A 13,284-nucleotide genomic window follows, 5' to 3' on the forward strand; every position below is an offset into this window, starting at 1 on the left:
TTGATTCATTCACATGGTATGGCTATTTTTGTGTGGGCTGTTGTCATTTTTTTATTTGACAATCTAAGGGAAAAGGTCAGTGCCCCTGACTAAATAGTCAAGTGTTATATGTTTTAATTTTTATTTTTATTTTTTTGTGGCACACCAGTTGAAAATCATTGTATTAGAGAACAAGGTATGGATCGCATTGCTGCCACCGTAGTTGACCTCCCTAAGAGTCAAGGTAAATGAAAATGAAAGAAGAGTGCAATCTCATTAAGAAAATAAGATATACTAGTAGAAAACAGAGACATGTACTTCTGTGGTCAAATATAGAACTGATGGAAAATCAAGCGATCAGAACTTGAGAAGCCAATGTTTTGGGGAATACATTTGACTTGTGCTGGGTAGTGAGAAAAAATACAGACTGGACATTAGGAGACCTGAGTTTTAAACTACTCAGGGTACATTAACTCCTGTAATGATCTACTCCAAATATGAGTGGATTAGCATAATAAAAGTTTATTTATCATTCATATCACAGACCAACATGGTGAGTAGTGAGCTCTGCATCACCAGGGCATTCAGGGACCTGAGTTCCTTGCTTCTACTGGATCCACAACTCCTATCGTCTCACAGTCTTCTGCAACTGACAGAAGGAGAAACAAAAGAGAATGTGAAGGATTGCACATGAGGTTTTGTGGGCCTGGTACCTGGAAGTTGCACTTACTACTTCCACCATCATTCCACTGGCCAGAACCCCATCATACGGTCTCACCTATTTGCAAAGAGAAGCTGGGATATGTAGTCTTCCTATGTGTCAAGGAGGAAAATGAAGTGGGTTTACCTTTGCCACATACACATACAAGTGAAGCTTTTTTGTCTCACTTTTGTTATCAGTGGTCAGGTCTCAAATCAAACAGAACTGGGTTTATAGACAGGTTCTCCCATTGACGAGCTACATGGCTTTGGGTCATCTACATAAACTTCTTGAGTCTCATTTTTTGTTGTGCTTAAATTGGATAGAGTATTCATGAAAATTAAGCAATATGAATTATATGAAGAATATAGCAGAGTTTCTGGTATAGAATAAGCACTCGTTAAACGTTATCTATATTGTAAAATTTATTTCAGGTCTAAAGTTTAAGATTTTATTTTTATTGAAGTAGTTATTGGCAAGGCCTCCCATAGCCATTGTCATCAGAGAAGAAATAGATTCCAGAGTTGGCAAACATTTAATATCTGTGTCACCACTCTCCTCTCCCATAAACATGGTAGCCATTGCTAATCAATAGCCACACTTCCCCCTTTAAGTTGGACAAGTCCTCAGAATCCTTATCAACTTGGCACTAGATATGGCATGAATGATGCAAACTATCTGCCACCATGAAGGTAACCTTTATCCTAGTAAGAAATGTGATCAAAGGCTCTGGGAACGATTGCACCACACAGATAATAGGTTTACATACAAGAAAGATTTGGATTTTTAAACTGAATTTAGCACTGCCCCGAGTGGAGAAGAATGTGACATAATATCTAGTTGTATGAAGTCCAGCCAGGGTGCATGGTAAGCCTTCAATGAGAAAACAGAATGAGGGTGATTGAAGCAGATAAAGGGTTTTAATGACCAATTGAATCCCCAAATCAGAAGCTAAATGAAACAAAATCAGGGTTGATGAACAGTTATTTGATTTGAGTAGTCAGAGGTTTTCAAGTAGATCTCTGAATGCTATTTGTAGGCTGTGACTAGCTCAGGAAGCCAGGTAGGAGAGGTGCTTCAATTGCATGTGTTTGCACAAAAGGCAGGTTGAGTTCCATTTTCTAGGAGCATAGCCAAAATACAAAGTAAAGAAATTGGCTCATGCTTAGGCAGAAGTTGATGATCGAGGAAAAAAAATTTAATAATAAAGAATCACAAAAATATGCTTAAAACTGTATGGAGAGAACCCCAGAGAACAAAGGTCTATTTCATAATAGCAGCAGAAAAAAAAGGGAAAAACCCCAGAGAAAATCTACAGGGGCACAGCTGAGTGACAAGAAGTCAGAGGAAATTAATAAGAGCCTAGATACAGTCCTCACAAACCAAAGACTCTGAGTGCAGGGAGGAAAATTGCAAAGTTTCTGCAAGTTGGAAATGGTGCAGAGAACCTGTGAAAATTAGGGCAAGTGATCTTAACTGAACTTTGCAAAGTGAGGGATATAAATTCCATTTTAGACTAGGACAGGCCTGCAACTGAACAGTCTGTGAGTCATGGGGAGAAGTTTCCCATGCATAGTGACTTTAGTAGGCCTTGATGTTTGAGCTCTAGTTCTTCCTTTAACCCCAAAATCTTTTTTTCACTCTAGTAATCCCTTATGGACTACCATCCTGTTCTCTTCCATGCTATTCAAATGGAGGAATACAATGCCAGGAGTCAGACAGCCCAGGGTTCAAATCTTAACTCTAGTGCTTATTTGCTCCTTACAATCACTATTTCCTCCCTTGCTAAGAGGGAATACTATTAAGTCTCTCTAAGGCTATTAGGAGAACAAAATAGGAAAAGATATACACAGTCTCTAGCACTGTGTCTCATACTAAGAGATTCTTAATAACTATTAGCTATTGTTATTTTTAAAAATTCCACTTTACAGTTCTATAGATTGGTGCCTTAATTAATTAATTAATTAATTAATTAATTGCTTTGCACAGCATTGAAAAAATAAATTGGAAAGTCTGTTTCTGACCCTGAGAGAATAACAAAATCCACACTAACCCTCCCACCCTAAGTGACTAAGAAATTGGACAAAATATGTAAATAATTGCTTTCCAACATTGGACCACAGAATGCACAGGACTGTGATGCTTGATAAAGGAAAACAACAGAGGTGAGACATCACTACAGAAGCTGCCGATATCAAGAGAATAAAAGACTAATCAGGGAGCATTTTAGACAAATTTATGCCAATAAAGTTGACATACTAGATAAAATGGATAAATTCTTTGAATGACACAAATTACAAAACAGACTTAAGAAGAAATAAAAAATTTTAATAATCCTATATCAATTGAATTCATATAAAACTTTTCCCCAAAAAAATAAATAAAATCCAGACCTTGATGTCTTCACTGATAATTCTACCAAACATTTAAGGCGAACATAACACCAATCCTAGGACATTACAAGAAAGAAAAACTATAGAATAATATTCCTTATGAACATAGATGAAAAAAAATCCTCAACAAAGTATTAACATTAAAGCCTGTTATAACACACAATGATCAAGTAGGAATGCAAGTTTGCCTTTTCTGATAAGGATATTAGTAGTATTGGAATAGGGTTCACACATATGACCTCATTTTTCACTTAATTACCTCTTAAAGACCTCATCTTCAAACAGGATCACATTCTGAGGTGCTGGGGGTTAGGAACTCAATATATGAACTTTGAGGGAGCCAATTCAGTCCATACAATGACCATTGGTTCTGTATGCCTTTGTTCTACAGTGCAACCAATCCAAACACAATCCAGTTTCAAAGACCACATTAGCCACTACCTCTGTCTTATAGTTTTTCCATATGGGCAAACCAGATAGGCTCACTCACTATTCTGAGCCACTGTAACATTTGGTTTGTACATCTGTCAGTATATGAATCATAGTCAATATGCATTAGATCTACTAGGGAGTTTTTCTTCTCTCCTCTCCAATATTACTGGTATAAATCTCTGCAGCTGGAGAACATGTTATTTTCATAATTGTGACTCTCTTGACTACCAGCATTGTTCTGGTCCAAAAAAAAAACACTTGTGGTTGGATATGATGCTTCTTAGGTCCAACTTTATGAGCCCAAAAATTCCGTCTTGCCCCCCTTCTCCTCACCTCCTGATCTACTTCATTAGTCACTTATAGCACTGATTCTAAATCAAGTACAGCATCTTGATAAGTGTAGTGATATTTTGGTGTGCTTTTTTTCAGACTAGATTTTCATTCTGAGAGAGCATGAGGAATATGGGAAGTTGGGGCAGGGAAGAAGGTGAAAGGAATATAAGTATTTATTGAAGACATTATAGGACAGAACTTCCAGAACCTTTTTGTTTATTTGATCCTTATGGCAATGCTATATTTTCTACATTTTACAAAAGAGAAACCTGAGGCTCAGAGAAGTTAAGTGACATGTAGTTCTTGGTAGTTAGTGGCACAATCAAAATTCTAATGCAGACCCAGCCTGTGTTCAGTACTTGACCACAACTTCTTTCAACAATGTCCCACTCAATTGTGGCTTGGGTAGATCTGATCATAATGCAGTATATGGCATTTATTAGGCAGGAGACACTGTTCCAAGTTGATTACAGTAATCCATTTAATCTGAACAACAACTCAGTGAGGTAGGCCCTATATTTTTATCACAATTTTACATATGAGGAAACTAAGGCACAAAGATGTTAACTTGCCCAATACCACTAACAAGTAAAAAGTCTAGAACTTGACCCAAGCTGACTGAATCCAGAGTTGTAGCCCTAAACTACTCTATCATACAGCATCATTTCATGAGTTGTCAACTTCACATGTGTCCCAGCTCACCCTAGTTTCACATTCCTACTTGCAATTCCTGATTAATAGCCACTCTGGAGACCAGCCAAACATAGACCCATGAGTCAATTAAACCCTTCCCAGTTCATATTTCTCACTCAAACTTTTCATAGTTCAGGTAACTACTAAAATAATGGATACTAGACTCTCACTTTTTACCCTTTGAAAAATACACATTTCCCAGTCCACATGCAAGCACACAGACCATCTCAGCCCAAGCTGGGATTAGAATTGGGTTTCTTTCTTCCTTTTTAATAAAAAGTGAGTTTCACACATCTAGTTGATCTCCATGGGTTGCTTTCAGTTTTTTATTTTACTTTTTTTGAATAGGAAAAATATAAATTGGGATTTTTGTCCCAAAGCATATCAATTGTTTACACAGCATTTCTGAGATACTTTTCCCAGTAGCTGCTAACAGGCAAGAATGTTTTCTTCAAATGCTGTACCTGTGGCAACTCCCTTCTCCCTTCTATTTGTTAACTTTGAAGAAGAAAATTGCATTTCACCAGGAAGCAACAGGAAATGGACTCTAAGCACCATGTCTCCCCTTCTGGTTTACATGACTAAGGGGAGAATTTTTTCAAAGACTCCCTTTGCTCACTTTTCCCCTATGGAGATGACATAATTGATCCAATTGGTAAATTTGGGAAGAATAGCTGGGTCAAATTCTGTTCCTCTTTCATGTCACCTTGAACTGCCTTCATGGGTAAGAGAGGGAACTAATCTAAAAGTTGTGCACTGGTTCATACCTCCAAAGGCACTCTCCCCACAGGACTTCAAACTGACTTTGGATTTAATAATTACATAAGAAGTAGTAATTATGTCTTCTTCTTGGGAGAAAGTTCTCTCAGGCCTGAGGAACTCCGTGACGAGAATCGGTGGTAGTGGACATGGCTTCATAAAACCAAAATGTCTGCTCACATGATTTCATGGAGGCCAAAATACTGAGCAGAGTTCACAACTATTGAAGCTGCCACCACCCAACCATTGCTAGAAGGTACAAAAATCTCAAGTCACCTTCTCTGACAATAAAGCCAATATGGATACCAATTGTCCCATACATGGGAAATGCAGATGCAAAATTAAGCTCTTGTGGGACCTTTCTGCCCATCGTGTTTAAGTTCAAGGATTGTGACTGTGGGACAACTGGCTTTAACTAGTTGACACCCTGGTGAGGCTAAAACTTCTCAAAGACCATTACATTTCTGATACCATCTTTGCCCATACTAATTGGGGAAATGCAGAAGGTCTGCAGTATGTTGGGTTTCCTTTTCTATTCAGGTTTCGAACAATTTTAGAAAATAAAAGAGTTAGAGAATGAAAATACTGACAGAGACTAAGCTGGAGTGAACAGCCAGTTCTGGAAGCCAAGGGAACTTAAGCAACTATTGAATTTCAGAATTAGACAGACTTATCTATCTGGTCACATCAGTGCTGGGCCAGCAGGCTGCTCTGTCCCCTGTCCTGTAGAAGCAGCAGAGGAGTCTCATTAAAAATGTTCCTTACAGGTAGCTCCCCTCCAGAGGAAGAGCAAGAGAGAGGATGAGCAGTGCTCAATTGCTATTCTTTCCTAGTGGAAAGGTGAAAAATCAGAGAAAAATTCACCTCCTCATAGGAACCAAGAGCGGGAAAATGATGTTTCCATCTACCAAAGTCCAGTAGAGCCTAATTTCCTTATTCCCCATTTCAGATCAATCTATAAAGCATTTTATTGTGAGTTATGCCCAGGAGCTTGCTTCTTACACTTTACTTTTTTGCAACTCCTCTGATTTAACAGTACAGGGATTCAGCACCAGAACTGTTGAAAGGTGAGGTCTTGCCTTTGCATGGCTTAACTCAAACAACATGTACATCATTTTCTGTTGTTAACATTTCAGTGTAGACCATTTCAGATTGCAATGTCAAAAAACATGACGTTCTTCTATTCACTGGTTGGGCAACCACAATTTTTTAAATAGCCTTCAAATCCAAAGATATGAGTAACTAAGCAAGAACATTGCTTTTGTCATTTGTCAGCTGGGAGGAGATTTCAAAATCATCTTGTTCCCCACCCTATCCATCTATACCTCCTAGATTTTTCCATATATACTCAACTCTCCTTCAGTAATCATATATTCCCCTACCTTCTCAACCTCACAAGTTTCCATCCACAACAAGTAGATTTATTCTATTTTTAATATACTTTCATTTTAAATTGATAAGATAAAGTAAGCTATAAATTTTTTAAAAATGCAATTGATACAGTGAGCTTACCCTCAGTGGAGTGTGTCTGCAGAGCTGTGAAACAATGGAGTGATGAGTCAGTGACAGGTAAGACCATTAGTTGATGTCCATCTGGGCACCTCAACCATCACACATGACACCTGCCATGGTATTTGCTGAGCTGATTTTCCAACATTGTAAAGGTTAACCAGTTTGATTGCTTAAATTTTATTCCTAAGTTGTTGTGTTGTGTTTTGTTTTGTTTTGTTTTGTTTTCTATCAGTGGGGCTTGGGAAGAAGATTAATGCATAAAAGTTTGAATTTCATAAAGCATGCCAATTTTCCTCAAGTTATGAGAGACTTTGAAAGGATATTTTTTAAAACTGTTTTACAAGATATTAACTCTCAGTAAATGTTTATCTTTAATTTTAACCTGAAACTAAGTTTGAGAAATTGTAGTCCACATGGATTTTGTTTTTACAAAACTCATCAAGAAGGCTTACAGAAGTCTGTGCTGATTTAAACACACACACACACACACACACACACACACACACACACACACACACCAAATGATGAAATTGCTACTTCAACTCTGAGAAAGTCTGGAGTGTTTTATTTATTATGACCCTATTTACTGACAAATCTCCAATTGGTTAAAATCTAATTTAAATAAATGTAGATTTTTTTTACATGTCCTAAACCTTTAAAATAAAGAAAGGAAGAAAAGGGAGAGAAGGGAAGGGTTGAAAAGGGAAGGGAAGGGAAAAAAGAGAGCGTGCCTCCTCTATTTGGCCCATGTTAGCCTTTGAGTTTGTTTGCTCTAGACTACAGACTCCTGAGCAGCATTCACAACAAACTGCATTTAACTTGAAAAACCTGGGCTTACAGACAATGACTGCTCCAGCAGTAGAAAATTCATGTATCATTTAAAGCAGCACTCCTATACATCTGCACATGCCCAACCCCCAGTTGACCCTTAGAGTTTGAACTCTGCAGGTCAAATACAAGTAATTCTCAAATAAATGGACAAGCACAACTCAAACCATGTTGTTCAAGGGTCAACTGTATTAGAATAAGGTTAGGGAAGGTCACTGAGCTGGAGTTCTTTGTAAATTCTTGGATGATATCTCACAATTAGATGGCCTCTCCGTAAGGGATCAGTCTAGACATCACCAACCATCATGGTGTTTCCCTTTCCGTCTCCCTACCTTCTCTGTTGAACCCTCACCTCTGCCTTCCTTCACCCCCAAGGAAAACAAGTCCCTGCAGACTAGAACAAGTACAAATTAGGCCTTATAGCCTCCACCTGCCTCTCTGATGCTCTCCAGGCCTTGATTTTTCTTTCAGTGAACCCCTAACACATTTCACAATTCCCTTATTCCAGGCCTGGAGGTCAGGCAGGAAAGGATTCTTTTCAATAAGACCTTGGACTTGTCTTTCTTCACCAGGAGCCTTCTGCATGGCCTGTAGGAGTAGGCCAGGTGCAGTGGAATCAGCTCAGCCCCAGAGAGGTTTGAGCTCAAATCCTAGCTCTTGATTTTATTAGCTGTACGGTCCATACTGCAGTCAGAGTTTTCTCTCCAAGATGCAATTTTGACCAAGTTTCTGCCCTCCTTGGAACTCTGCAGTGGCTCACGATTACTTGTTGCATGAAGGCCAGATCTTCATTCTGGCTTGCAGGCTCTGCAGATTCTAGGCCCCTACTCCTCCTTGAGCTGCTTCTTATACCATTCTCTCCTTGACATGGCTGACCTCTGCTCTATATCTTCATTCATGCTTATATTCCCTCTGCCTGTGACACCTTCCACTTTCCCTTCACATGATCATTTTTGCTGTTTTTATCTTTCTTGCCTTGGCTTGGGTGCCACTTCCTCCTGGAATCTTCTCTCATGCCTATCTCTGGGTCATGTGCCCCCTCCCCATGAGCTTCCAATGCACCCTGCACTGTCCTCACCAATGACTCACCACTCTGTATTATAATTGCCTACTTACATATTTGTATCTCTCCATAGACTGTAAGTCCCATAGGACTGGATCAAGTTTATCTTGCTTATTTTATAACCAGTACCTGCACCTAGTAGGTATTCAATAAATAGTAACTCTCTGGTTATTATCATCGCTGTAGAATTGGGTTAAGTGGGCCACTTTGGATGAGGCTGAAAACCTAGCAACAACTTCTATCAGAAAAATCGAACAGACAGACTCGCAAAGGCAAAGTTTTCTCAAGTCAGGGTTCCCTCAAGGTCTTCATGGAAGTGGTTTTAGCTAGTGAGCAGGGACAATGGCCTGAACCCAGAGTCAGTGCTTCCCAGCTTCCTGTGCATTACAATCATGTGGGAGAGCTTTAAAACTTACTGTTGCTTAGGTCCTACCTGCAGAGGTTCCTGTTTAATTGTTCTGGAATGCAGCCTGGGATGAGAATCTTTGCAGTCTCTCCAGGTCTATTAGTTCCCTGGGACTGCACAACAAATTACCACAAATTGGGTAGTTTAAAGGGGCAGAAATGTATTCTCTCAGAGTTCTGGAGGCTAGACATCTGAAACTAAATTGTGGGAGGTACTAGGATAGAATCTTTCCTTACCTTTGCAGCTTCTGGTGAATGTAACTTTCCTTGGTATCTTGGCTGGTGGCCCTATCACTCCAGTGTCTGCCTTCATCATCACATTACCTTCTCCCCTGTGTGCCTGTTCTCCTCCATGTGGCTCTTAAAAGGACACTGGGTCATTGGATTTAGGGCCCACTTGGATAACCCAGCATGATCTATGTCAAGATCTTAACTTAATTGCATCTGCAAAGTCTTTGGTCCAAGTCAGGTCCCATTCATAGGTTCTAGGAATGAGGATATGGACTTATCTTTTAGAGGGACCAACATTAAACCCCAAACACCAGTAATTTGGATTTATGGCCACTCTCTAAATAACGTGCACACATTTATAGGCGAGCTCACACAACTGTGCCTAGGTTTGAGTGGGAATGAACCACTTCATTAGCCAGGTGAGAATGATCATTTTGGATCATTCCTTACCCTGATGAAAGAGGAATAAGGGGTTAAGGATGAATGGTGAGGAAGTGCCAGGAAAGTGAAAAAGAGGAAATGCAAAGCATAGATTTGATAACTAATTTCTCTCTGTTCTTTGTTCTTCAGTATTCTCTCCTTCAGAATTATTTTTCTTTCTATACTCGAACCTTTAATACTAAGACTTTTCTTGCCTTTTTTTCTTTCTTCTTCTTAGTTGAAGCATTCTGCCTTAGAATGAATATGTAGTCCTATCATCTCATATTGTTTCACCGACAACCATGTCCTTCATTTGGGTCAGACTTTTAGACAAAGCCGTGGAAAGGTTTTGGGTATGTTTTTTGAGTGATGGAGATATTCATAATTTTGATCAAGGAAAGGCTGCTCCTCTTTCAGACTGGCTGAGGGTGGAAAGTCAAGGTGTATCTCTATATTTAATTGAAACCAGAGCTGCCTCCTGCTGAGTTTGAAGCCTTTAAACACTAAAAAATGGAGAAAGACATGGAATATGTAATTCTCGTGAAACCAGAGCTCCTTCCTGCTTCTCTGTTCACTGTTTACTTTTCGAAAGTCATTTTACTTTTAGCTCTTATCAGATATAACTTTGAAAGTCTAACAGTGATGATCACATTCTGGAAAGAGATCATGAGAGTGGGGACAAAATGCCTGGTTGCCTTTAGATTGTTCCTCCCTGCCATCTTTTGGGTTCCAAACATCATTAGGAATTCTAATAATTACAGCACAAACAGTACTTTCATGGTAGCCCTTCAGCAACCTCCTTGATGGGAAATGTCTCATCCTTACTTAGAACAACATAATAATGTGAATTTTGAATGAGGCAGCACGAATGTGGATTTTGTTTGGGCTGAAAAAAAATAGATGCTGCTTTTTTTTTTTTTTAAGCAGAGGAATGAAAGGCTGTTGGATGCTGTTTAGATAAGAAGTAGGAGGGAGAATATACTCATTAATGCATTGTGCAGTCTGTCCGGCATGTGGGCTAATACCTCTGACTGCTGGCACCAAATTGCTTCTGCTATTTTTTTAGAGAGAAAAAGAAAATACCCATTTTGCCCATTTTAACTTTATTGTCTCATTCTTATTCTAATCCCCCAATAAAAAGGGCAAAGTCCTTTCTGCTGATTCAAAACTTTTTGCAATTTGGAGAAAAATCCCAACCCTCTCCCCTCCCATTTCTGATGAGATATGAGCAATCCTGGTAGACTAATTTAGGTAACTTTTCAGGTGTTCTTACTGAAATGAGAATTGCCAAAGAAATGCGAAAAATGCTAGCACTTATCAGAAATGCAAATGTGGCATTTGTTCAGCTTAATGTGAATACCCTTGCCCAGGCAACAACAGAAGAGACAATTAGAATGCAGTCATGGTTCCAAAAATTCACCCTTTCTTCCAACTAATATGACATCCTTTCAAAAAGAAAAGAAAAAAGGGGGAGATATATGTGGTTTTGCTTCAGTTACCAACACAAAAATGCCAATTGGGTATGGGTTTTATTTTAACTAAAAAAAAAAAAATCTGTTATTGTGCAAGTATCATCAGAACAAAGTAGCAATAAAGGAATTTTATGTCTGCACTGCCTTCATTATGGCTGGGTTTTAAGAGCAGTGGAACACAGGTCACCCCGTGTTAGGAGTGACTGTGGGTGTTAATTTCCACGGAGGACTGCTATGTTTATTGCCCATCATTTTTTCAATGATTTTATGCCATCTTTTGGGAGAATAAAATAACTCTGTAGCAGGCATGCATGTAAATAAATTAAGCATTAAGAACCAGTAAGTTGTAATCATCTTTCTTTGAGAATGTACTAAAATAGTTGCAATCAGTGAAATGGACGAGAAATTGCATTAAATTGCCTTTGCCCATTACAAAGCATTCCAGCTAAAACAAGACTCAGGGTGTCAGGGGATGTCTGAAGGGAGAGAAGAATGCAGTTGTCTTCTGGGTGTGTTTTGGACTACAAAAGCACACTGGGCAAATAATGTATGGGTCACTTAACCTTCCCAAGTGAAAGTATCTATTATTGATGAACAAACAACAATGAATGAACTCTTCAGCCATGTATTACCATTTGCCTCATTTAAGCATCCGAGACTCCTAGGCCTGAGAACCATAGCAAATATAAAACCAATTGTGCCTTTGTATCATAATGCCTCTTTCCACAATGACCATTTTAATTATTCAGAGGCTCCTTTTAAAGATTAAGATTGATTGGGAATAAGAGGAGAGAGTTTGATGCAGAGATGTAGAATTTTTTTTTCTTTTTTAGAAGGAAAAATGGGAACTGGGTAGTATAGGGAGGCATTTTCTTCACTTTTACTGAATTCAAGGTTGGACCTCAATAGTGTAGATTGTCTAGCCAGCATCTTCTCCAAAGTAAAAAAGATGGTGCCCTCCCAACTTTTTCCAATTTTTATTTGAATAGGGATAAATCTGACCTCCCTGGATGTGTGCTTTAGTCAGGAGATATCTTGAGCCAATCATCTTGATTTCTGATGCATGTGAACCACTTTATTTGGGGGAAAATCTCAAAGCAGAAGAAAAAGTATATGTTTCAATCACTGCCAGATTGTGATTGAAATTCTGAACAAGCTTTTTGTCTTTAGGTTTTTGTGGTATATTTTTTTAACCTGTCTGAGCTTTTTTTTTTTCCTTAGAGATAAATTGAACGTATTACACTCATGTCATGCTAATCTTCTGGTACAATGTCTAGCATAGTATTTGCACACTTGATGGATGCTGAAGATGGTAGTCTTATAATTCAGGAAACTGTCAGTCAAACTGCTGTTCTTGAAACAGTGCAGCTGACATATAGCTGATGTTTACTGAGCTTCTACGATAGATGCTTTCATGTATGTCATCTCATTTATTTCTTACAACATTAGAGGTATTTTGAATAATTCCCATTTTGCAGTCAGACAAAATGAAGTTTAGGAAGTGGATGACTTGCTTCGAGACAGAGTAACTACCAGTTCCCAGGCTGGAACTTGGATCCAGGTCTTCTCATTTCAGGCTGGGACCCTCTCTCCCACCAGCGTTTCCTCCACCATGTGTGTCAGCAAAGTTAGGAGGGCTGAACATAAGATTTGAAAAATGAAGGCTTATTTATGGCTGACACTATGATTTACTCAGTAATTTATGATATTAGTCAGAGGATACAGATTTCTCTAGATACAAGTAACAGAAATCCAAATTGCCCTGGAGAATTGTGAAGAATCTGAAAGAGATTTTTATACAAAAAGGAATATTCTACAGAATCCAAAAAGGAGAATGTATTGACCCCAAAAATGAAAAAGTTCAGGAGAAGCTGGTTGCAGGCAGAGGTGGATTCAGGGACCCAAACAAGTTCAATGGCTCTTGGCTGTGTTTCGTCCCTCTTGAATTGGCTCCACCACTTGCAGGTTCTCCTCTACCTGGTGGCAATATGATAGCCAGCACGTCCACGGTAATAGCTCCATGGTAATAGTGGAAATAAATAGCCTCTCTTCCCAACAGAAAAA

The sequence above is a fragment of the Eptesicus fuscus genome, chromosome 7, assembly GCF_027574615.1.
Source record: "Eptesicus fuscus isolate TK198812 chromosome 7, DD_ASM_mEF_20220401, whole genome shotgun sequence".
Taxonomy (NCBI): domain Eukaryota; kingdom Metazoa; phylum Chordata; class Mammalia; order Chiroptera; family Vespertilionidae; genus Eptesicus; species Eptesicus fuscus.